Source organism: Mustela nivalis (assembly GCF_964662115.1).
Source record: "Mustela nivalis genome assembly, chromosome: 9".
NCBI classification, from domain to species: domain Eukaryota; kingdom Metazoa; phylum Chordata; class Mammalia; order Carnivora; family Mustelidae; genus Mustela; species Mustela nivalis.
In genome coordinates this window covers 48,500,271-48,511,528 of record NC_139028.1, presented here as the reverse complement: position 1 = coordinate 48,511,528, position 11,258 = coordinate 48,500,271, and the positions used below count along the sequence as shown (strand labels likewise).

Sequence of the window (11,258 nt, the reverse complement as noted above, 5' to 3'; positions counted from 1 at the left end):
GTGTTGTGATCATGGAACATGCTGAAAGGAAATAAAAAGCATGAATTTTCACCTTCAAACCCAAAATCATAAAATTTCAGAGTCTAACCCTGCTAAATATATTAACATGCATGTGGGTATTTTTATTTTATATGAGTATCATACCGCACCACAGAAAGATACCAGCCTTCCTGAAATATACTAAAGACATTTGCAGGAGCTGTGGCATATCTTAAATAAATTTCAGTTCCAAAGTACAAAAATTACATGGACATTCATGCGGAATATTTTGCCAGTAGTTCAATCTTGATTTGCAAAAGGTTCAGAGAAATAAAAAAGATAAAACCGCCAAACTTGGACTAGGGCATGTGAGCACTTTCTGTAGCTATGTGATGCTGGGCAAATACTAACTCCTTTGCATTTCTGTGCAAAGGAGGAGGTTGGCACAAATGATCTTTGTCTTTCTGTTCTTAACATTTGCTTATAATTCTGTATAATACACTGGACAACAGTAAGAGGACTTAAATACCTCATCTACTACATTTCTTCTCTCTCTCTTCCATCTTTCCTTCTCTCTTCCTATTCTTCCTTCTTTCACAAATATTTGTGATGTTTGTCTGCCATGGTTTGGTCCATATGTTGGATACTGAGAGCATCATAACAAACCAGACAAGGTCCTCAACTTTAAAGAGCTTTTAATTTAGTGAGAGAGACAGGCAAGTGAATTGGAAATTAAAATCCAGTGTATCAAGAGGTGCGAGGTGATAAATATCATGGAAGAATACAGAAGGGCTACTTAACCTCATGGAATTATAAAAGGGAGGTGTTTAACTAGTTTACAACGGAATGGCCAACCACTTAATAAAAGAGTGAAAAACCTCTGTACAGTTTTGTAGACCGCCCCTCTCTGTGCTCCCAACTCTTTTTTTTTTCTTTCTGATGCTGTGGTCATGTAGGCTTCTCTCCAAATACCTCCTTCCTGCACTTTGTCATGACCCTGCCAGTAAGAGTTAGGCTCTGAACACTTCCATGATTCTGTTCCAACATGGTAGCCTATGTCCCTTTGCTCACCAGTGCCCAAGGCATAGTTGTTGTTAAATGTTTTGAAGAGTACCTTTAGTTCATACACTGCTCCTTGAAGAATTGAAACATGAAATCTATTAGGCTCAAGAAAGAAGGGCCAGCGCGTGCAAAAGAGTATTCTAGACAAAGAGTAATGTGTAGACAGGTACACTAGTGAAAGACAGCTTGGTATGTTTAAGAAATGGAAAGTAGTTTAGTAGATCATTACTGGTGAGTACTAGGAGAGAAGGAGCAGGAGAAAACTCTAGAGAGGTGGGAAGGATCCTGATTATAAAGTGCTTTACAATTCAGGCTAAGGAGTTTATGCTGAATTTAGAAGGGTATTATTTATGTATTTCTGAAGAAGGCACTACCATGTTTGGTGGAGTTAGAAATACCAGGAAAACACTGAAAATAAAATAAAATAAGAAATACCAGGAAAAATACTACAGAAAAGTCTCGATAGAAGTATCGTACTATTGTATCTATTACCTCGTGATATCTGTTCCAAAATTAATGTTGCAAGTTCTTTCTGTTTGCTATCCCTATGATCATAGAATTCTTTCCAGGGTGACCCAGAAACATCAATATTTACTTCCAAATAGCCATTTACTTCCATACTTCCATGCAACCACAGGGTTTTTCTTCCCCTTCTACTAACCATTCAAGAGAGAAAGAGAGCTGGCATTTAGGAAGTACAACAAATTATCTGCAGATTTTGGCCATTTTGAAAGTGGTATTAATACTGTTTGGGCAGAACTATAAGGCTTTCTAGAGTAATGTTTGAAGACTGATCTTTTTAATGTCTTAGATATCAGTAATGTGTCATACATGTTTAGTGATGCACAGGTAGTGAATAAATGAAGGAAAGCTGGTGATCCTCAGGTGTAAGGTCGAAATAGCTTTCCTTTTCTGAATGTTTCTCCTCTTTGGGAGGAAATCCCATAAGCCTAACCTCCTAGCATCTTTTTTCAACTCTCTCACTCCTTGTGAAGAGAAGTGGCTTAGAAATTCTGGTGAGTTTTGGAGAAATAACTAGACATGCATTGCTCAATCAATCTTTGTTACAGTTCCTGGATTCATTTGGAATGAGGAAGCATGTTTTCTGTCCTATTTCTTGGGCAGGCTCTATTCTAGGGGGCAGGGCTATAGTGGGAAAGACTCCTTGTTTCGATGCTTCCATGTCTTGGTAGCAAAGTTTGCCTCACTTTGGGGTTTGTTACTAGAATGACTGCTTGCCAACATATTTTAGACTTTCTAGTATCAGCTTTATTAGTAATAAAAGCAATATTCTGAACTCCATCTGCTGGCTCTTAAGTCTTACATTTCACTTGGTCCAGAGATCAGGTAGAAGATGAGAGGGCTATTTATTTGGCTTCTTTTAAATGAAGTAATAAGTTTTTCTCACTTAAGCCATAGGAAGATATTTTCCTGCTAAATTTAGAAAGAAAATTTGCTTACATCTTCATATGAAACACACTTACTTTTCCCTTCATATAGGTGTATATATGCTTTATAAATGTTAAAATTCCACATGTTATGTTATTGTTTATTCTGGTCTCTATTTTATTTATTTCTGATATTTTTCTTAGTTATTTCCTTCCTCTACTAAATTTCAGCTAAGTTTCCTCATTTTCTACTTCCTTGTGGAGTAATGTTAAGTTGATTACTTGAGCTTTTTTTCTTTCACAGATTTTACTTATTTGTTAGAGAGAGAGAGTGAGCACACAAGCAGGGGAGCACACAAGCATCCTTGCTTCTCCCATGAAGGACTAGATCCCAGGACTACAGCAATCATGACCTGAGCCAATGGCAGATGCTTAATGGACTAAGCCATCCAGTTGTCCTGAGCTTTATTCTTAATACAAGCACTAGAGCATAAATTTCCCTCTGACATTTGGTTTTGCTGCATCCGACAGGTTTTGAAATATTGGGTTTTCTTTTCCTTTTGTTTTGAGACACATTTTGATTTGGCATTCGGTCTCTTATTGGGGCCATTGCTTGTGCAATAGTCTGTTGTTTAATATTTACATATTAAATATTTAATATTTACATTGTAGATTTTCTAGCTTGTTTTATTGTTGATCTTTAGTTTCGTACCAACCTGGTTGGAAAATATACTTGGTATGATTTCAGTCTTCTTACATTTGTAGTATTTATTAGGTCTCTTTCTATGTGATTTAACCAAGAGATTCTATGTGAATCTTGTGATTTAACCAAGAGATTCTTCTGTGTATCTTGAAGAAAATGTATATTCTATTTTTCTTGGATGGTATGTTTTATAAATATCTTTTAGAACCATGTATTCTGAAGTCTGCTTCAAGTAAAAATGTTCTTGATGAAAAAAAAGTTTCAACTGAGGGTATTTATTAAAAAACAACCATAATCAGAAGGGAGGTAGGTGAGGGGATTGGTGAAATAAGTGAAGGGATTCAGAGTACATTTATGATGAGCACTGAGAAATGATGTATAGAATTGTTGAATCACTATATGTTTATACTATATATTAACTATACTGGAATTAAAATTAAAGACAAATGAAAAAAAAAAAAAAAAAAAAGAATGGTGGTTTTGAACCCTGACTCTGGAATGAACCATGTGTTTAAACCTCTGCTCTATTGTTTATAAGCCATGTAACCTTAGAAAAATTTTTCTTTGTGGATTTTAATTTCCACAAATATAAAACAGCATATTCTGAAAGCTTATCTCATTAGGTTGGCCTAAGATTATACATGTAAATCACATACAATAGAATCTAGCACATAGTAAGTACTCTATGTGTTTGCTCTTGTTACTGGTCCAGAAAATGAACCTGAGTTTGGAAAGACAGTCCAACTTTACCTGTGCAAGCTCTTTCCAGTTTTTTCTTAAATGATCCATGAATTCTATTCAATAATGGTAGTTATTAATAATACAAAACAAATTCAGATAGACATATAGTTTTCATGACTTAGGATGGCCATTTGAAATTTGACTTTATTAATCTGATCAAGATAGACATAAATATTGATGTTATATGAGTGGGTATGGTCTTATACAGTATTTTTGTTTTTTTGGTAATAAACCGTTAAAATGTAAAATGAGAAAGTGTTACTCAGATATCTGTCAAAAAGCACATATTGTAACTATATGACAAGTGAAATTTTAGAGTTTAATTATTTCATTAGCACGCTGTTATTAATTTTTCAGTGTATCTTCTGTCCTTTGTCATAATGATATTGCTAGTGATGTCTCCTATGTTTCTGAAACATGAAAAAAATGCTTTTGCAACAGCTTGTATTGTATATCCTTGGTCTTCTTTGTCATCTGCTCTTTCTCTGGCAGTGTTTCTCCATTTCTATGCAGGGTTTTGTTATCTTGACACAATAATTATTAAGTAAATAAAAGCAAAGTTCCACCCCCAAAATTCCTGTTAAATCAATAATGGTTTAATGGTTTTCTGTGGTTGTAAATTTTCTAGTTCAAGGATTCCAAATATATTTTTTCCCAAAAAAATAATTAGGTACTATGGATAAATATTACTCTGAGTTCTCTAAAAATTTTTGTTCAGAAGGCACAAAATAGAAACACTTGAACAAATTGATCTGTGTTTTGCAGCTTGCAAACAGATGAGGGAGGTTTATATGGATACTCATGAACTATAATGTTTCAATATATTCTCAAAATATAAATAACAATAAATACAGAAGTCACACAAAGAATGATTAGAGAATATTCTGTGAAACTGTGGAGAAATTTGAAAACTGATTGGAAATGAATTCTGTCCTGGCAAAATAGAAATTAACAAAATCAATTCAAGAGAAGTAGAAAACCTATTAGGCCAAATGTTAAAAAAGAAAAATAAAAGAAAATCATTGGGTTAGTCCTCCTTCGCAACATGGCGCAGTCAGTTAACATCAGCGAGCTGAACCAGCCTCAGCTAGAAATGTTCAAGAACCAGCTGGACCAGGAGGTGGAGTTCCTGTCCACGTCTATTGCCCAGCTCAAGGTGGTACAGATCAAGTATGTGGAAGCCAAGGACTGTCTGAACGTGCTGAACAAGAACAACGAGGGGAAAGAATTACTCGTCCCACTGATGAGTTCTATGTATGTCCCTGGGAAGCTACATGATGTGGAACATGTACTCATCGATGTGGGAACAGGCTACTATGTAGAAAAGACAGCTGACGATGCCAAGGAGTTTTTCAAGGAAAGATAGACTTCCTTACCAAGCAAATGGAGAAAATCCAGCCAGCTCTGCAGGAGAAGCATGCCATGAAACAGGCTGTCATGGAGATGATGAGCCAGAAGATTCAGCAGCTCACAGCCCTGGGGGCAACTCAGGCTACTGCCAAGGCCTGAGAGCTTATTTCAGAAATGGGGAAGAGGGACCCTGCTTTGGGAGTTTGGGACTTTGTGGGCGTGGCTTCCTGAGGCCCAGGAAGAGACCGGTCTCGTGTTTCATGCTAATAAATGTGCCAGCTGGGCAGAAAAAAAAAAAAAAAAAAAGAAAATCATTGAAATAGTGATTAAGAAATACCATTAAGAATGGGTTTGGGAGAAGGGGGTGGGATTATGGACATTGGGGAGGGTATGTGCTTTGGTGAGTGCTGTGAAGTGTGTAAACCTGGTGATTCACAGACCTGTACCCCTGGGGATAAAAATATATGTTTATAAAAAATAAAAAGTTAGATTCCAAAAAAAAAAAAAATAAAAAAAAAAAATAAAATAAAATGAACAAAGAAACAGTAAAAAAAAAAAAAAAAAAAAAGAATGGAAGCTATCTAACTTTTAAATAAAAGATGATTTCTAAATTATTCTAGTCCCTGTTCATAAGGAGTGCACAACCTCCCAATTCATTTTATGAATGAATTTAATATTAAATTCATTAAATTTATGAATGAATTTTAATATTAAAACCTAAAGAGATAGAAAAACCTCAGTTATTGTTATAAAATAAATTTTCTAAAAAAAAAAAAGCACATTGCCAAACAGAACTATTACTGTTCCAAAAGATCATACGAGTATATTAATTTCCTCAACAAGCTATAGGAAAATTTATATGTTTATGTCATTAAAATACTGGAAATATATTGGAAAAAGAAATTTAGAAGGCTTCCCTAATTAGAACTCTGAATAAACAGGAATATAAGAAAATTACTTAAATATGATAAAGATTATCATAATCCAAAAGCAAATAGAAATGTAAACTGTGAAATACTAAGAAATACCACCTTAAGTATGATTAAAAACCATAAAGGGATACCTATTAGTACTATGATTAGTCAGTATTTCATTGAAGGATGTAAAATATACAGTAAGAGAAAAAAGTCAAGTAATATTTTTAAATTTCAAAAGAAAGAAAAGTTACTTATTTTTTGTTGATTTGACTGTATAACCAGAAAACCTAGAATATTCTAGAAAAAATATTTAAATGAAAAATAAAATTGGGAAATGTTACTGCATATAAAATAAATAGTCACATAGAACATTGTCTGTTCTAGCAATAACTCAGAGAGGTATTAGGAAAGTCCCATTCATAATACAAACAGAAATTTTTAAAGTATTTAGTAAAGAATACCAGATATGAAATGGAGAAAATTACAAAACCAAATCATTGTAGCAAGCAAATCATATGGGAAATTACATGGTTTTCCTGACTGGAAAAATTTAACATTACAAAAAGTGACAATTCTCCAAGTTAGAAATTTAATGCAGCTACCGTTTGAAACCTAATATGAGATTTGAAAAAAGATTGGATAACTTATTTTGAAGTTTATAAGTAATACTAAATATGAGAGAATTTAAGAAAACTATGAGAATGAAAAAAAATAAAATGAGTTATAAAGCTACAGTAATAAATGAATATGATATTACCGTCAGATATTACCAGATCAGACAGAAGAATAACCCAGAGAATACTGAAATAAACTCTGTATTGAAGAAACTATTTTTTAATAGAAAAAAATGGTCAAAGAATGGGAATAGGCAGGTAACAAATGAGTAATTCTGTTTAGCTAGCAAGAAGTAGAAAAGATGCTCCAACTCAATATCAGAGAAATAAATGGCAGATGAAAAATGAAATAGTACTTTAAAGCTGCCAGCATTAAAATATACTCTAAAACCAACTGCTAGCAAGAAAGTGTGGAGCAATTCTGTCATTTATCATCAGTGAAAGAGTTTTTTCACTTTATTGCTTTGCTGAGAAACAATCTGATACCATATATTTAAAAAAAAAATTATATTCTTGGGATGCCTGTGGGTGGCTTAGTGGATTAAGCCTGAGCCTTCAGCTCAGGTGATGATCCCAGGCTCCTGGGATCGAGTTGCACATCGGGATCCCTGCTCAGCGGGTAGCCTACTTCTCCCTCTGCCTGCCGATCTCCCTGCTTGTGCTCTCTCTCTCTCTCTCTGACAAATAAATAAATCAAATCTTTAAAAAAATTATATTCTCCTACAAAGCAACCCCCTTCCTAGGAATCTATCTTATAAAAATAAAAACATAATGTATAAGAGTGTTTCCAAGGGCTTTTCTAGAACCATTGCTCTTGGGGACAAAAAACTAGTAACAAAATTAATCAACATTAATAAAGAAGTGGTTGAATAAATTGCAGAGACAGAATTTCTGCATACTTATTTGATGAACTTTGCTCAAAATATTGTGGAGAGAGACATAAAAAATCCAGAGCAGGGGTGCCTGGGTGGCTCAGTGGGTTAAAGCCTCTGCCTTTGACTCAGGTCATGATCCCAGAGTCCTGGGATCAAGCCCCACATCAGGCTCTCTGCTCAGCAGGGAGCCTGCTTCCCCCTCTCTCTCTGCCTGCCTCTGCCTACTTCTGATCTCTGTCTGTCAAATAAATAAAAACAAACAAACAAAACAAAAAAACAAACAAACAAAAAAACTCTCTAAAGAAAAAATCCAGAGCAGACTACAGTATGATGAATTTTTTTAGTTAACAATGATATCAGCAGGATGGTGGCCATGAAAGCCAGGCTGCATTAAGGAGTATTAAACAACTCATCTGCTCAATCAACTAGTGCTGAAAAATATATGGCATTGCAGTATTTGGCCTATACTCAGCCATTGCTGGATGTTGGTGACAAGCAAGAGGGATGGGTGTAGGAAAAGTCCTTCCTAATTCTTAATTCCTGGACGCTATGCTCTACAAGTGAGAGCGCTGTTGGGGTGAAACCATGAAGCCTAGGCATGGGCCTGGGCTGAGCCCCATAGGGGCAGATCTTGGTGGTAGTGGCAAATACTCAGACCAGCACTTCGAAGGCCCATTAGTGTGGAGAAAGTTTCCTGTGAGCAACAGTGGAGCATAGGTCAGACAGTCCTGAAAGACAGGAGAATGCCATTCTACAGGAAGGGTGATGGATTCTGTTGCCCTCAGCTGATAGAAAGTATTTATATTTAGATTCCCCAAATCAAGATTTTCAAGCTCTCAGACCAGCTTGAGGCCATTTGATTGTTTAGCAGACACCTCTTTAATTTTCATATATTGAGGAATTTTTCAGCCTCCTCTCTGTTACTGATTTCTAGTTCAATTTCACTGTGGTCTATTAAAGTATGGCCCAGAGGGCAATCTATCTTGGATGAATGTTCCATGAGAGCTTGAGGGAAATTTATGCTCTACTGTTGTTGGATAGAGTATTCTATAAATGTCAATTAAATCAAGTTGATAGTGATGGTGCTGTTCATGTCATCTACATTTTTATTGATTTTCTGCCTGCTTAATTCATCAGCTACTGAAAGTGGGATGTGTCTTAAAGTCTCCAACTATAATACTAGATTTGTCTGTTTCTCGTCTTAGTTCCATCTATTTTTTGCTTCATGTATTTCAATGATCTGTTGTCAGTGCATGCATGTTTGAAATTATGTCTTCTTGGAAAATGACTTCTTTATCTATGATAGTATTCCTTGTTCTGAATTCATTTAAAAAATAGCCTTTATAATTTATTAATTTGAGAGAGAGAGTGAGCGCATGAATATGTACAGGGGGAAGAACAGAGGGAGAGGGACAAGAGGATTCCATACTGAGTGCAGAACCTGACTCCAGGCTTGAGCCCATGAGCCCAGGGTTATGACCTGAATGGAAACCAAGAATCAGAAGCTTAGCTGACTGAGCCACCCAGGTACCTCCTGACTTCTTTTTATCTGAAATTAATACAGACACTCTAGTTTTCTTTCGGTTATTGTTAGCATGGTATATCTTTTTCCATATTTTTACTTTTCACCTGAATCTTTATACTTAAAATGGGTTTCTTGTAGATAACATATAGTTGGGTATTTTTTTTTTTTTTTTTTGGTCATTCTAATAGTCTTTGTCTTGTCATTGACATATTTTGACCATTAGCATTTAAAGTGATGATTTATATGTTTGGATTAATATGTACTAGCTTTGTAACTTTTCTATTCATTGAATTTCTCCTCTTCTCCCCTTCACCTGTGTTCTTTGGCTTTTAACTGGACATTTTATATAATTAATTTTATTTCCTTCCTTAGCATATCATCTATATTTAAAAAAAAATTTAGTGGTTATCTTAAAGTTTACAGTATACATTTTAAACTAATTTAATTCCTCTTTAAGTAAAACTATGGGGCTTCTAAGTATTATAGGTAACCTAGAGTATCCCAAATTCCTTCCCCCATCTTTGTGATACTATTGTCGTTCATTTATTTTTTTTTTTGAAATTTTATTTATTTATTGCAGAGAGAGATAGAGAGAGAGATCAGAAGCAGAGAGGAGGTGGAGAGGGACAAGCAGACTCCCTGCTGAGCAGAGAACCCAATGAGGGACTGGATCCCAGGACCCTGGATCATGACCTGAGCTGAAGGTAGACATTTAACCAACTGAGCCACCCACGTGCCTGTTAGCATTCATTTCACTTATCCATCTTCTATAATCACTCAATATATTTTAAATTCCGTTGCTTTAAACAATTATCTTTTAGATCAGTGACAAATAGGAAAAATAACATTTATTTTATCTTAATCTATCCCTTCTCTGATGTTCTTCTCTTTTTAATGTAGATCCAAGATTCTGAGGGGATTTTTCTCAAATCTTACCCTGAGAACCTGGTGAGTTTCTAGAAAGAAAGCCCATGCAATTATTATGAGCATCCCTAAGACAGAGGCCCCAGAAGTGAGTTTCTTACTTGCAAGTTTCTCCACTCAGCCTCTAGAACTCATCAAAATGACCATTTTAATGTTTTTGCCACTTACTGGCTCCAGCAGCTACTGTTCCAGGTAAGCAGATGACAGTTGCTCTATCTGTGGATGTGCCTGTCTCTCCTGATTCTGGATTGGCAGTTTGCCCTAAAACTGTTCTCAGATAGGCATAAGAAAAATCGTCAGTTATATATTGCTGTAATTGTAAATACTAAATGAATGATTTCCAAAATCTTCATATATCAGAATTCTCATGGATATTTTGGAAAGGAACAAAGGCAAGTTCCAATTAATGTTTCATAAAAAATTAATCTTAGAATAAAAAGGAAAAACAATTCAGGGAAAGGAAACCTTTCTGTGTTTGTATATGTGCTTACACATCTCTCTGAGGAAGATTAGTGTGACAGAATGCTCACAAAGTCATTAAAACTGGTCATTGCATGTGGTTGAGACATTTTTGTATTATGTTAGTTCCCTTATTACAAATAGCATATATCACTTCTTTAGATTATTATTTTTAAAAGTTGTGTGGCTTGCCAGAAGCATTTATCATTTGTGTTCATGAATAATGATGATAAACCTTTAAAAGTAGGAGGGCTCTAAATGCCAGGCTAAGAAGTATGACCTTTATTTGAGAGGCAAAAGGGTGCTACTGATGAATTTTGAGCAGGGAAATGATATAATTTGAGTTCTGCTCTTAGAAAACTTCTTTAGCTGCTATGTGTTTAATAGGCTAGGATACTGAGGATCTCATTTAGTGGGCTATCAGAATTATGTTAATAATGATATTTTCTATTTGTACAGTGGTTTTGGAATTTACTGAACACTGTAATTTATATTAACTTATTTATTTCTCAACACTGCTCTGTAAGTCAGGCATATTGGAGTTTTACCTTACATTTGGAAACACGAACAATTATCTATATAAATTAAACACCATGCCTTGACCTCACAGTTAGTATGTTTCACAACTGGGGTGTGAAACCAGAAATTCTGTGCTCTATTTTATCAACAAAAATTTTTTTTACCAAACAAAATTAAAGCTCTGTATTTTTATAAAGCCTAG

The 11,258-nt window shown here is 35.0% G+C and overlaps 1 pseudogene across 1 annotated transcript; it reads left to right on the top strand.

The window, feature by feature from the left end:
- Positions 1 to 4,903: 4,903 nt before the first annotated feature.
- On the top strand, positions 4,904 to 5,534 carry LOC309841342 (prefoldin subunit 5 pseudogene; annotated as a pseudogene). The gene has a single exon. The product of its transcript is annotated as a prefoldin subunit 5 pseudogene (transcript).
- The last annotated feature ends 5,724 nt before the right edge of the window (positions 5,535 to 11,258 follow it).